Source organism: Vicugna pacos, chromosome 6 (genome assembly GCF_048564905.1).
Source record: "Vicugna pacos chromosome 6, VicPac4, whole genome shotgun sequence".
Lineage (NCBI taxonomy): Eukaryota > Metazoa > Chordata > Mammalia > Artiodactyla > Camelidae > Vicugna > Vicugna pacos.
Genome location: NC_132992.1, coordinates 60,417,223 through 60,430,396, shown reverse-complemented (window position 1 = coordinate 60,430,396; position 13,174 = coordinate 60,417,223). Strand labels below are relative to the sequence as shown.

The 13,174-nt window shown below is 35.0% G+C and overlaps 1 protein-coding gene across 3 annotated transcripts in view; it reads left to right on the top strand.

Moving 5' to 3' along the window:
• Positions 1 to 13,174, top strand: part of C6H14orf39 (chromosome 6 C14orf39 homolog) — a 134,960-nt gene that overhangs the window by 106,439 nt on the left and 15,347 nt on the right. The window lies entirely within an intron of this gene.

Below are 13,174 nucleotides of genomic sequence, written 5' to 3'. Positions count from 1 at the left end.
GCAACGTTGGCACTCTTCTGAGTTTTCAGCTTGATAGCTTTTGGACTTGAGCTGTAGCATTGGCTTTTCTTTGGATCTAGAGCCTAGTGAGCCACTGTGCAGATTATGGACTAGCCAGGTTCCAAAGCACATAACTCAATTTCTTAAAATTCATCTCTTTTATATATACACATCCTTTTGGTTCTGTTTTTCTGGAGAACCCTAAAAATTATTTACCTCTTAGCTGCTGGATCTGTAGTGATGTTCTTTATTTAATTGCTACTGTTGCTGATTGTATCTTCTCTTTTTATCTTTGTTGGTATTGCTAGGGATTTATTGATTTTATTGATTTTTTCAAAGAGCCGGGTTTTTGTCTTATTTTCTCTATTTTCTTATTTTCAGTTGCATTTATTTCTGCTGTTCCTCATTTTATTCCTTCAGCTTGCTTAGGTTTATTTTGTCTTCTTTCCCTAATTTCTTGAGGTAAGAACTTAGATTATTGATTTGTGATCTTTATTTTTTTTCTAATTCCAATATTTAACAGTCAGCACTCCTTCCGCTGCATCCCATGTATTTTCATATGTTGTATTTTCACGTTGTATTTTCACTTTCATTCAATTCTGTGTATTTAAATTTTCTTCTTTGATACTTTCTCTTTGACTCAATGATTATTTAGAAGTGTGTTTTTTAAATTTCCATGTGTTTGAAGACTTTCCTGTTGTTTCTCTGTTACTGATTTCTACTTCAGTTCCATTGTGGTTAGGGAATATACTCTATATGATTTCAGTTCTTTTAAGTGTATTGATGATTTGTTCTATGGCCTGGAATATAGTCTATCTTGGTGAATGTTTCATGAGCACTAGAGAAAAAATCTGTATTTTGCTTATTGTGTTGTTCAGCTCTTATATATCTTATATTTTGTCCATTCCACCCACACCCTCACCTCTGGCAACCACCGATTTGTTCTCTATATCTATGAGTCTGTTTCTGTTTTGTTTTGTTTGTTTTATTTTTTTAGATAACACATAGAAGTGAAATCATATGGTACTTGTTTTTCTCTGTCTGACTTATTTCATTAAGCATGATACACTCCAGGTCCATCCATGTTGCCACAAATGGCAAGATTTCTTCTTTTTTATGGCTGAATAATATTTCATTGTATATATACCACATCTTCTTTATCAATTCATCTATAGCTGTCCTCTTAGGTTGCTTCCATATTTGGCTATTGTAAATATTGCTGCGATGAACATAGGGTCCATATATCTTTTCAAATTAGTTTTTTCATTTTGTTTGGAAAAATACCCAGAATTTTTGAAATTGCTGGATTATATGGTAGTTCTAGTTTTAGTTTTCTTGAGGATCTTTCTTTTTTAAAGTAGGCATTTACAGTTCCTCTTTTAACTTTTAAACTTTCCTATTAGCACTGCTACTGCTAAATTCATAAGTTTTGTATGTTGTGTTTTGGTTTCATTTGCCTCAAGATTTTTTCTAATTTCCCTTGTGACTTCTTATTTGACACATTGGTTGTTTACTATTATGTTGTTTTATTTCTAGATATTTGTGAATTTTTTAGTTTTCCCTCTACTATAAATTTCTGGTTTTATTCCATTGTGATCAGAAGGTACTTTGTATGATTTCGATCTTTTTGAATTGTTAAGACTTGTTTTGTGGCTTAAAATGTGGTCTATCCTAGAGAATATTTCATATGTACTTAAGAAAAATATATATTCTTCTGTAGTTGGGTAGTGTTCTGTATGTGTTTGTTAGCTCCAGTTGGTCTATAGCATTGGTCAAGGCCTCTATTTCCTTATTTATCTTCTATCTGGTTGTTATAGTCTTTATTGAAAATGAGTTATTCTCCTGCTATTTTATTGTTGCTATCTATTTCTTCTTTCTGTTTGGTCAAAGTTTGATGTTTGAACTGGTCAGTTAGGAATCATATTATTAACAAATACAAAACCATAAATAATCTTTTAAAATATTAAAACAGCATAAGCATCTTAGAAACATTTCTGTACACTATTTTGTAGCTTTTTGGAAGAGATTTCCTTAAGTTAAAGTCACAGTGATTTTTTCCAGGGGGTTAAATGCAGCAGTGGAAACTGGTCTTAAAGATAATTTTTAAGTTTTGCCTTCTTTATGTCACTTTTCTGGATCAACCTGGTCAGTAACAATGGCTTCAGTCTAGAGGCAGATCCATGGAGAAGGTACAGAAGCTTAAGCATTCTTTTACCCCTTCTGATGTATTCACATAGTTATGCTTCTGTAAAATTTGTAAGACTGAGGCATGTAACCTATAATTAGTCAAGGTCACTTTTGTTAGGTGGTTTGGAGTGGCCAGTGGCACTTTTGGGATCCAAATGAGGGATAAGACAAGTGAGTTGGGGGCACTCTCTTTGAGTTTAATGGCATATATCCAGGTAGTTTGCAGTTACTTGTGTGTCTCTCTAAGGCATTGTTAGATGTCAGAATGGTATTAGAATGGTTTCAGTATGCTTCCATGGTCCACTATGCCTGCTCAGCCAGCAGTGTGACAGAAAAGTTTAAGCCCAGAGTCCACAGCACCAAATGAAATGTCCTGCAGCACTGTGACAGGCAGCTGACAAGGGTGCTGCCTCCTAGTACTCACACCCTGTGTAAGCACTTTCCCTTGAGTGTAGACAGAGCCTAGCAAATCCTTCCAACTGAACAGTGATGGGATGTCACTTTTGTGATTAGGTTACAAAAGAGACTGTGGCTTCCTCTTGGGAGCATGTTCTCTCTTGCTGCTGCAGTCTTTCTTGTTCTCTTGCTTATATGCATTTCCTCTTGCATGAAGCCAGCTGTTGTGTTGTGAAATGCTCAGTGTAGAGGTGTATGTGGAAAGGAATATTTTTAATAGTAACCATGTGAAATAAAATTTATCAGATTTCTGTGTTTGTAACTGCAAACCTATAAGAAACTTACAAACAGCAAATACATCATTTATAGTTGATATTGGAGAAACTTGATGGGAGTTTTCTAAAATTTTCCTACAAATGTATAGGAGAAATGTATTATAGAGGCATTTCAGGCATTTAGTCAAAACTTATGTTTTCTAGATTTTGTAATGTTTATAATATATGTCTGTACCTTACTGTTATTTATCTTCTCACTCCAAGTAGATATTTTCTCACTTTAAAAGAGTTAAAAACTTGACACTCTGCCAAGGAATTTCATTATTCAATGTATTATGTTCAAAAATGGAATTATCACTTTTTAAGTGTTTTAAATGTTTTGGAAAAATATTATAGAGACAATAAATTTACTTTTTAAGGATGCTCAGAAAAAAATATGACTGAAGAGGCACCTTTTCTATACATAGAAAGATCTCAGATCTCAGGATTTAATATGCCTGGCACATAAAAGATTCTCAATAAATATTTCTGAGAGGGAGGGAAGGAATAAATGAAGTGTACGGAGTCTACACAGGACCACAATCTGTTTTACATTACAATAGATGCCTCATTATAATTATACTTTGTCTTAAACACTTAACATGGCATGCTGAGGAATAAATTTAAAAGAAAATTAAATTTGAAAGATATGACTTTATTTATTTGAAGCTAATAATCAACATGCAAGGTTTTATAAAACCTAGAAGTCATTTTTTAAAAATGAATAAAGTTTCTTAGCTATAAAATAGCACCACACAAATGCAAAGAAAGCAAGTAGAATTATATCTTTTAGAAATAACTTTCCCAAAGAGACATATTTAGAAAGGGTAATTGAACTTTTGGTTTCATTAGATGCCAGCATTATGTACCAAAGTCTGTAAAACAAGTAGGCATATCATTCTATTTGTGATAAAGCTGCATGAGGCCCCTTAATACTGTAAGTATTCTTTTTAGTTGGTATACCACTTGCTTAATCCACTTTGTTCAGTGAGAAACATAATTTCCCAGTCATTTTAGAATTATATTGATTTTCACCAAGATCCTAGAGACTGATGTTCATACTATAAGATGAGATGAATCAAATTTTAAGATGTATTCCTTTGTAAAATGAAGACCATTCATTATAAAATATCTTCCCTGTTGATTGCAGTTTTTGTATCTAAATAATCTTTACCTATTAGATATGGACTCATACTGAATATAATAAAATAAACACAAAACAGACACAAATATGGGGAAAATAGCAAAATAGGAAGCCTTATCCAAACAAATATCTGCCAATTTCTGAAAAAAAAAATTGCAAAGGATTATTGCAGAAAAATGATTAATATCTAAAGTTGTTAGGTTAACAGATGCAAAGGGAATATTAATATAATCTTATTAGTGTGTAGCTTTCATTATGCGTACTTATGTCAATTAACAGAACTTACTAACTAAAAGGTAAGTTTTTAGCACTAAATGAAAAACAGACTATGTTTGCTGCAAAATCAAGGATAATCAGGCACCAAATATCAAAGTTTATTAATGAAATTTATTTGATGATAATTTTCTCTAATTATATAAGCACAACAAACTAATTTAATAATGGCTCCCAGTATATAAATGAAACTGTTACATTTCTTTAAATGTTCATTAAGCTGAAAGGGAAAAAATATATACTTTCCATAATTATAAGCTTAAATTTAAAATTTGAACTTTTTATCAGTTTTAAATTGTCACAACCAACTAAATATTTGAGTAAGACTAAGAATTTTTATTTTAAACATTTTGAACTTTTATCCACTTCTCTTAAGGAAAAGGCAATGGACAGAAAGTCTTTAAAATTACCTTTTTATTTTATGGGACGCAGCAAAGGCAGTGCTAAGAGGGAGTTGTAGCGACACAGGCCTTCCTCAAAAAAGAACAATCTCAAATAAACAATCTAACCCACCAGATAAAAGAATTAGAAAAAGAAGAGGAAAAAAACCCAAAAGTCATTAGAAGGAAGGAAATAATAAAGATCAGGGAGAAAATAAATAAAATAGAGATTAAAAAAATCAATCAAACCAAAAGCTGGATTTTTGAAAAAGTAAATAAAATCGACAAACCTCTGGCCAGACTCACAAAGAAGAAAAAAGAGGGCACAAATGAGCAAAATAAGAAAGGAAAATGGAGAAATTACAACAAATAACATAAAGAATATCATACGAGAATATTATAAAAAACTATATGGAAACAAAATGGATAACCTAGAGGAGATGGACGGGTTTCTGGAAACATACAGTCCACCAAGACGGAATCAAGAAGAAACTGACCACTTGAACAAACTGATCACTAGAAATGAAATAGAATTAGCAATAAAAAAAAACCTCCCTACAAATAAAAGTCCAGGACCAGACAGCTTTACCAGGAAATTCTACCAAACATACTAAGAAGAACTCATACCAGTCCTTCTCAAACTATTCCAGAAGATAGAAAAGGAGAGAATATTCCCAGACTCATTCTATTAAGCCACCTGATACCAAAACCAGGCAAACACTACCAAAAAAGAGAATTACAGGCCAATATAACTGGTGAACATAGATGCAAAAATCCTTACCACAATATTAGCAAATAGAATCCAACAGCACGTAAAAAAGATTATACATCATGATCAAATGGGATTCATCCCAGGGACACAAAGGTGCTTCAACATATGCAAATCAACCAATGTAATACATCACATCAACAAGAGAAAGGACAAAAACCACATGATCATTTCAATAGATGCAGAAAAAGCATTTGATAAAATTCAATACCCATTTATGATAAAAACTCTCACCAAAGTGGGTATAGAGGGAACATATCTCAACATAATAAAAGCTATATATGACAAACCTACAGCCAGCATAGTACTCAACAGTGAAAAACTCAAAAGCTTCCCACTAAAATCTGGGACAAGACAAGGCTGCCCACTATCACCACTCCTATTCAATGTAGTCTTGGAAGTCCTAGCCACAGCAATCAAGCAAGAGAGAGAAATAAAAGGGATCCAAATTGGAAAAGAAGAGGTAAAAGTGTCACTATATGCAGATGACAAGATACTATACATAGAAAACCCTAAAAGGTCCACACAAAAGCTACTAGAGCTGATTGAAGAATTCAGCAAGGTAGCAGGTTACAAGATTAACGTTCAAAAATCAGTTGCATTTCTTTACACTAATGATGAATCAACAGAAAAAGAAAGTAAAGCAAGAATCCCCTTTACAATAGCACCCGAAGTAATAAAATACCTAGGAATAAATCTAACCAAGGAGGTGAAAGACTTATTCATGGAAAACTATAAACCATTGATAAAGGAAATTAAAGAAGACTTTAAAAAATAGAAAGATACCCCATGCTCCTGGATTGGAAGAATCAATATTGTTAAAATGGTCATACTGTGCAAGGCAATCTATAGGTTTAATGCAATCCTTATCAAATTACCCAGGACATATTTCACAGAAATAGAACAAATCATAATAAAATTTATATGGAACCACAAAAGAACTAGAATTGCCAAAGCATTACTGAAAAAAAGAAAGAGGCTGGAGGGATAACTGTCCCAGACTTCAGACAATAATATAGAACTACAGTAATGAAGACAGCATGGTATTGGTACAAAAACAGACATATAGACCAATGGAACAGAATAGAGCCCAGAAATGAACCCACAAACCTTTGGTCAACTAATCTTCGACAAAGGAGGCAAGAATATACAATAGAATAAAGACCATCTCTTCAGAAAATGGTGTTGGGAAAACTGGACAGCAGCATGTAAATCATTGAAGCTAGAAAACTCCCTTACACCATACACAAAAATCAACTCAAAATGGATCAAAGACTTAAACATAAGACAAGATACAGTAAACCTCCTAGAAGAAAATATAGGCAAAACATTATCTGACATACATCTCAAAAAGGTTCTCCTAGCTTGGGCAGTCTACCCAAGCAAGAGAAATAAAAGCTAGAATAAATAAATGGGACCTAATTAAACTTACAAGCTTCTGCACAGCAAGGGAAACCATAAGTAAAACAAAACAACAACCTACTGAATGGGAGAAAATTTTTGCAAATGATGAAACTGACAAAGGCTTGATCTCCAGAATGTATAAGCATTTCATATGACATAATAAGAAAAAAACAAACAACCCAATCCAAAAATGGGCAGAAGACCTAAACAAGCTATTCTCCAAGGAAGAAATACAAATGATCATTAGGCACATGAAAAAATGCTCAATATCACTGATTATCAGAGAAATGCAAATCAAAACTACGATGAAGTATCATCTCACACCAGTCAGAATGGCCATCATTCAAAAGTCCACAAATGACAAATGCTGGAGAGGCTGTGGAGAAAAGGGAACCCTCCTACACTGCTGGTGGGAATGCAGTCTGGTGTAGCCACTGTGGAAAACAGTATGGAGATTCCTCAAAAGACTAGGAATAGACTTACCATATGACCCAGGAATCCTGCTCCTGGGCATATATCCAGAAGGAACCCTACTTCAAAAAGACACCTGCACCCCAGTGTTCATAGCAGCACTATTTACAATAGCTAAGACATGGAAACAGCCTTAATGTCCATCAACAGATGACTGGATAAAGAAAAGGTGGTATATTTATACAATGGAATATTATTCAGCCATAAAAATGACAACATAATGCCATTTGCAGCAACATGGATGTTCCTGGAGAATGTCATTCTAAGTGAAGTAAGCCAGAAAGAGAAAGAAAAATACCATATGAGATTGCTCATATGTGGAATCGAAAAAAAAAAAAGAACATAAATACAAAACAGAAACAGACTCACAGACATAGAATACAAACTTGTGGTTGCCAAGGCAGTGGAGGGTGGGAAGGGACGAACTGGGAGTTCAAAATTTGTAGATACTGACAGGCATATGCAGAATAGATAAACAAAATTATACTGTATAGCACAAGGAAATATATACAAGATCTTGTGGTAGCTCACAGTGAAAAAAATGTGACAATGAATATATGTATGTTCATGTATAACTGAAAAATTGTGGTCAACACTGGAATTTGACACAACATTGTAAAATGACTATAACTCAATAAAAATGTTAAAAAATAATGAAATAAAATTACCTTTTTAAAATTTTGTTTCATCCTATTATGAATGTAGGGAAATTAAACTTACAGGTTATCATTGCTAGACTCACTCTACTCAGTGATTATAAACCAATGACTAATCAAATCTTTAAGCAGTCCACACAAACCAAGAATTTATTAAAAGGAGAACAGGAATGAAATAAAATTAAAAGTCAAGTTTAAAGTAATCCTTCAAATTCACTTTAAAGAGTTAGATTTTTAATCACTTTAAGAAAGCTACTGGAAAAGAATGGATTCTAGAGAACTAATGGTAGACAGCAGCTTCTTTTAAGTATATTAATTCACCAACTTATTGTTCAACAGATAAAATATGAAGGCCTATTATGTAGATCACTATACTAAATGCTAGGAATATAGTGGTGAACCTAGAAGACATGATCCCTGCCCTCATGGAGTTTCAGCCTCCAGGGACGCTTTATGTGGCAAACTAAGAAACATGCAATGGAGCCTCACAAATTGAATGCAGTTTTTTTTTTTTTGAATGCAGTTTTAAAGAGTGTTTTATTACTTATTTTTGGAGGAAAAATCTTAAAACAGTGTCAAAATGTGAAATAAGTTCAATTAAGGCCATCACTTAGCTTTTCTGAAAAACAAGAAGAGAAACAACTTATTGTTCTATCTACACCATACTTGAACCAACAAGAACTAGTGCAGAAGCAGCATGGAGCATGTCCTGCAGGAAAATGTTATCTGTGCTTCATTGCATGCCTGCTGTAGACTCACTGAATCATCTTGGGCAGCTAAGTCAACAACAGGGCTTACACTTTCTCCCTCATGAAATGGGATAAGCTATGAAGCCTTTCAAGATATGTGAGATCATATAGGAGTGCTCAGACAAGCCACCTACTCTGAATTATTGGACATTAGTTTATCATTGATGATCAATAGAAAAGATAAGAAAACGATATCCTGATATAAAGTCAAGTTCAATGTGTTATTTAGCTTCAGGTGCTCTTCATAAGAGACTGGGACTTTTATCTCACTCTCAGAATATCAGAAATAAAAGTTTTCTATCTGCCTATTGTGTTTGGTGGTGATAGGGAGCACAGGTGTGGGCCCACTTTCCCCAACAATGAAATTGCATCTCTGTCATCACACACGCACAGACATGCAGGCAGCCATATTTCATAGACATGTATTAGAGAGAGTCAAAGGCAAAGAATTAACGCCTGCATAAAGGATGCAAACCAGGCCATCACATTAAAAAGTATAAATTGATCAAATGAAAATGTAGTAAATGACATCCTAATGGTCCTCATTCTGGCTTCCTAATTCTCAGTGCACAAGATGCTTTAATGCACCACTGAAGTAGAGCCATCACAACTTTCAACTAGCCCCAGTTAGTCTAATTAGAGCCTAATGCTCTCCAAATATGTCTGGCATGAAAGCCTGCATAACCTGCCTTTCCTTCATTTTGATGGGTTAGATTGAGCACTTTTAAAAATTTGAACTATAGTGTAACCTTGTAGTACACACAAAATATACATTCTTAAGGAAAATATGCATTTAAACTGCCTGGTATGTTGGTATGGTAACCTATCTCTGTACACAGAGAATTTGTGAAACTAGAGGATTTTGAGAATTCATGAGAAAATGTGATAAACTGCTGCAAAAACTCTAACTAAAAGGTATTATTACTTTCCATGTCTTAATATTTTTCATTCCTGTGGACATGTAGTTTTGTCTTACTAAGATATGGAAAAAGTCAGATAGTGGTTTCATCATATTATGCTTATTATCAGTATAAGAATAATAACAGTTAATAAGCACTAATTGCCTTACATGTGTTAACTCAATCTTATAACAACTCTAATCAGAAGATACTATTATTATCACTATTTTAGAGATGAGGAAACCAAAGCATAGAGAGGGAGTAAGTTATCTCAGGCCACACAACATGTAAATGGTAGACCTGGGATTTAAACCCAGGCAATCAGTCTGTCTCCAGGTCAGATTTTTTTTAACTACTATACCAGACTACCTATATGGATGTATAAAATACAAGTCAAGGCTTATTTTATCAGTAAGGATTCTTAGACTGTATCTTAAGTCACAGAATGTCCGTGAGGGTCAGAGAGCCAAGTGTGGGGCCATCCAGTCAGTAAAGGCATTGAATAGCATGCCACAGACCTGGCTCCTTAAAGCCACCTTGTTCTCCCTCTGGGCAGAACATCACACTTGAACAACTGACATCAGCCAAGCTGAATTCTCGATGCTGGATGCTGCTGCTAGAATCTACTATCCTCCAGACACTGGATGTAGCCACCACCTCACCAGAATTGATTCTGCCAAGCCCCTACTTTGCGTCCCTAGACTGCATCCAAATCCAGCCTCTGTGGCTGATAATGACCACAGAGAGTATGTCCTGCAACAACGTTAGAGGCAACACATTTGTTCCAGGTGAAACAATCACGTAAACCTTTGAGAGAAAAAGCAATTTTTGATGGTTGATTATGTGTCACCACTGAGAGGAATTTAAAGTCACCAAGAACATCTCTATTAGGCACAATCAAGCTGTAGAGATAATGGAAAAATATGAGTGTTTCTTCAAGGTTGTATTTTCCATTCAGATTAGCAAAAAGTATCTCTGAAACTCCTCAGAGGAAGTGAGTAATCATAGGCAATATCTACTGAGTCTACATCTTTCTTTGCACTGTGTTTCCCCTCATATGACGCTAATGAAGAAAAAAATAGTTTGTTGTTTGAGTGTAAAGACTAAATAATGATAAATTGGTTGCCTGAAGTGCAGTAAAAAAGAAACAAATGGATGTGTGGCATTAACAGAGTTAATTATAGATGCAGATTAAAAGGCAAGATTAAGTAGTGGAAGAAAAGCAGAGAGTCACCTTCGGCCCAGACCCGCCAAGCAGCGGCGGTCAGTCACCTAGCAACAAGTTTCCTATCCCCGCTGTGCTCTTTAATTCAGCAAATCTGCTCAGGATGGCAGGCTGTTCTCCTGACAAAACGCATTATGTAGGAGACGGAGGGATACAAAAATCCACTGTACGCAGCACTCTGCTCCCTATTGACCACTGATCCTTTCTCTCAATCCACAAAAGAGGCTCACATAATGCCCTGAAAGGAGAAGAGTCTCCACAGAGAAAACATTTGCTTGTAATTGAGATTGACTACATAATGAAAATGATGTTCTTTTTAAAATTCTGCTTGTTGAGGCCACACTTTTTGTCTCCTGGCACTCAAAACACATCCCTGCTGGGAAAAGGGGCAAACATTGTAAAAACTCAAAACTGTGATTTTTTTTTCTTTGCATTGAAAACACCCATTCTATAACAAAATGGCCAGGTCTCTCTCCTTAGAACTTAAACAAGTGATAAGAAGGTAAACAGGAAAACTTCTATTCAGAGTTTCTGTCACAAATGCTCCCTTTGCTGAAGGCACAGAGGTGACACAGGCTTATTCATTTGCACAACTAGACAAAAATGGTAGAGAGAATTTTGATTTCTTGATTGTGCCCTTTGTGAAGAGACCATAAATTGCTGGTCAAAACTCAGTCATCATTTCAAATATGTGGGTTGAAACACCCATTAAAATCTTAACCTGGCTCAGAGGAAGAGGCAGAGACAAGGAGAGAGCAGAATAGCTCATTTCCTTAATCTAGAGGACACCATTAAAGTGACCTGTGTATGGTTTAAGTTGATTTCCTATAAAAAGATTATGTTAGGATCTTTGTGAAAACTGATCCAGCATAGTCACAACTGTTTTAAAACTATATCATTAAACCCATGAATTTTGAAATAATACTGAAATTATTTTAAATAGATAAGCAAGCATTAATAACATGTTTCTGGGTTCAAAGATTTTATTCTACAAAACAAATGACTTTCACCAAAAAAAAATGATTTCTGGCACAACAAACTATTCTTAATGGAACAAACATTTACAAAGCACCTACTTGTGCAAGGCTCTGTTCTAAATGCTGGGGAATCCAGAGATGAAACATACAGAATCCTGGCACTCAACAGAAACTGAGGAATACCACACAATTACAGCATGGTGTGAAGGACACTGGGATAAAGTTTGGCGCATGGTATAAGGGAACGCCTAAAGTGACATATGGCCCAGAGTGTAGGGGAAGTGAAATGTAGGGGAATGTGTGGTTAGAGATTGTTCAAGAGAAAGAGAAGTTCTTGGCAGAGAGAACATCGTACGAAGATTCTAAAAAGAAAAAGAGCATGGCACTTTGTGTGACAAGAGAGACCTTCAATACAGAGGTGGTGCGGTTGTCGAGGACAAGATCACATAGCCTTGTGTACCAGGCTAAGGACTTTTCCTGAAGGGAGTGAGGAAATATTGATGGATCTAACTCAGGGATGATTAGATCTGCAGTGGCATTCCCAGGTAATTTTTTTTTTGAGGTACAGTTGATTTACAATATTGTGTTAGTTTCAGGTGAACAGCAAAGTGATTCAGAGGTGTGTGTGTGTGTGTATGTATTCTTTTTAAAATTCTTTTCCATTATAGGTTATTATGCAGGTGATTTTTATTTCCTCTTTTTGAGGAAAGCTCTCAGGTAATAAAGGAATGCAAATTTCCCATTATAAGTTACCTTTTAAGTTAAATGATGGAGTTCAGATTTTGCTGACAACTCTGACAGGAAAAGAAGATTGTTGGTTTTATTGAGTGGTTGAAGGAGGAAAAATAATATTTCATTTTTCAGGGAATAGTGAGGTAGTGAGTCCTTGATGTTACTAAGGCTGCACCAGATTGGCATAGAGTGAAACAAAGCAAAAAATACTTGACATTTGTGCATCATTATTATGCTGATTAATACAAGTGCATCAGTGACTAAATTAGAGTAACAAAATAGATTATTTTCTGGCTTTCTTGCCTTGAAAGTGAAAGCTGTCATGCCTTATGATAAGGGGAAAAAAACTGGTACTTTTTACTGTCTTAGTAAATGGACTGAATAGATGGGTTGTGTGCACTCTGCATCTGGGCTGAAAAGTGTAAGGTTATATAAAACACAAACAGATCCCAAAAGACCAGCTTATTATTTACACTGAGATGTGATTAATGGTCTAGCAGTAGTTGTCACAGTTCCTGTGTACTGTATTGTATTGTCTGTAGTTACGAGTGTCTGCCTGCCCTCTCTGCCCCCACCGCTATTCTCTCTTCCCACACTC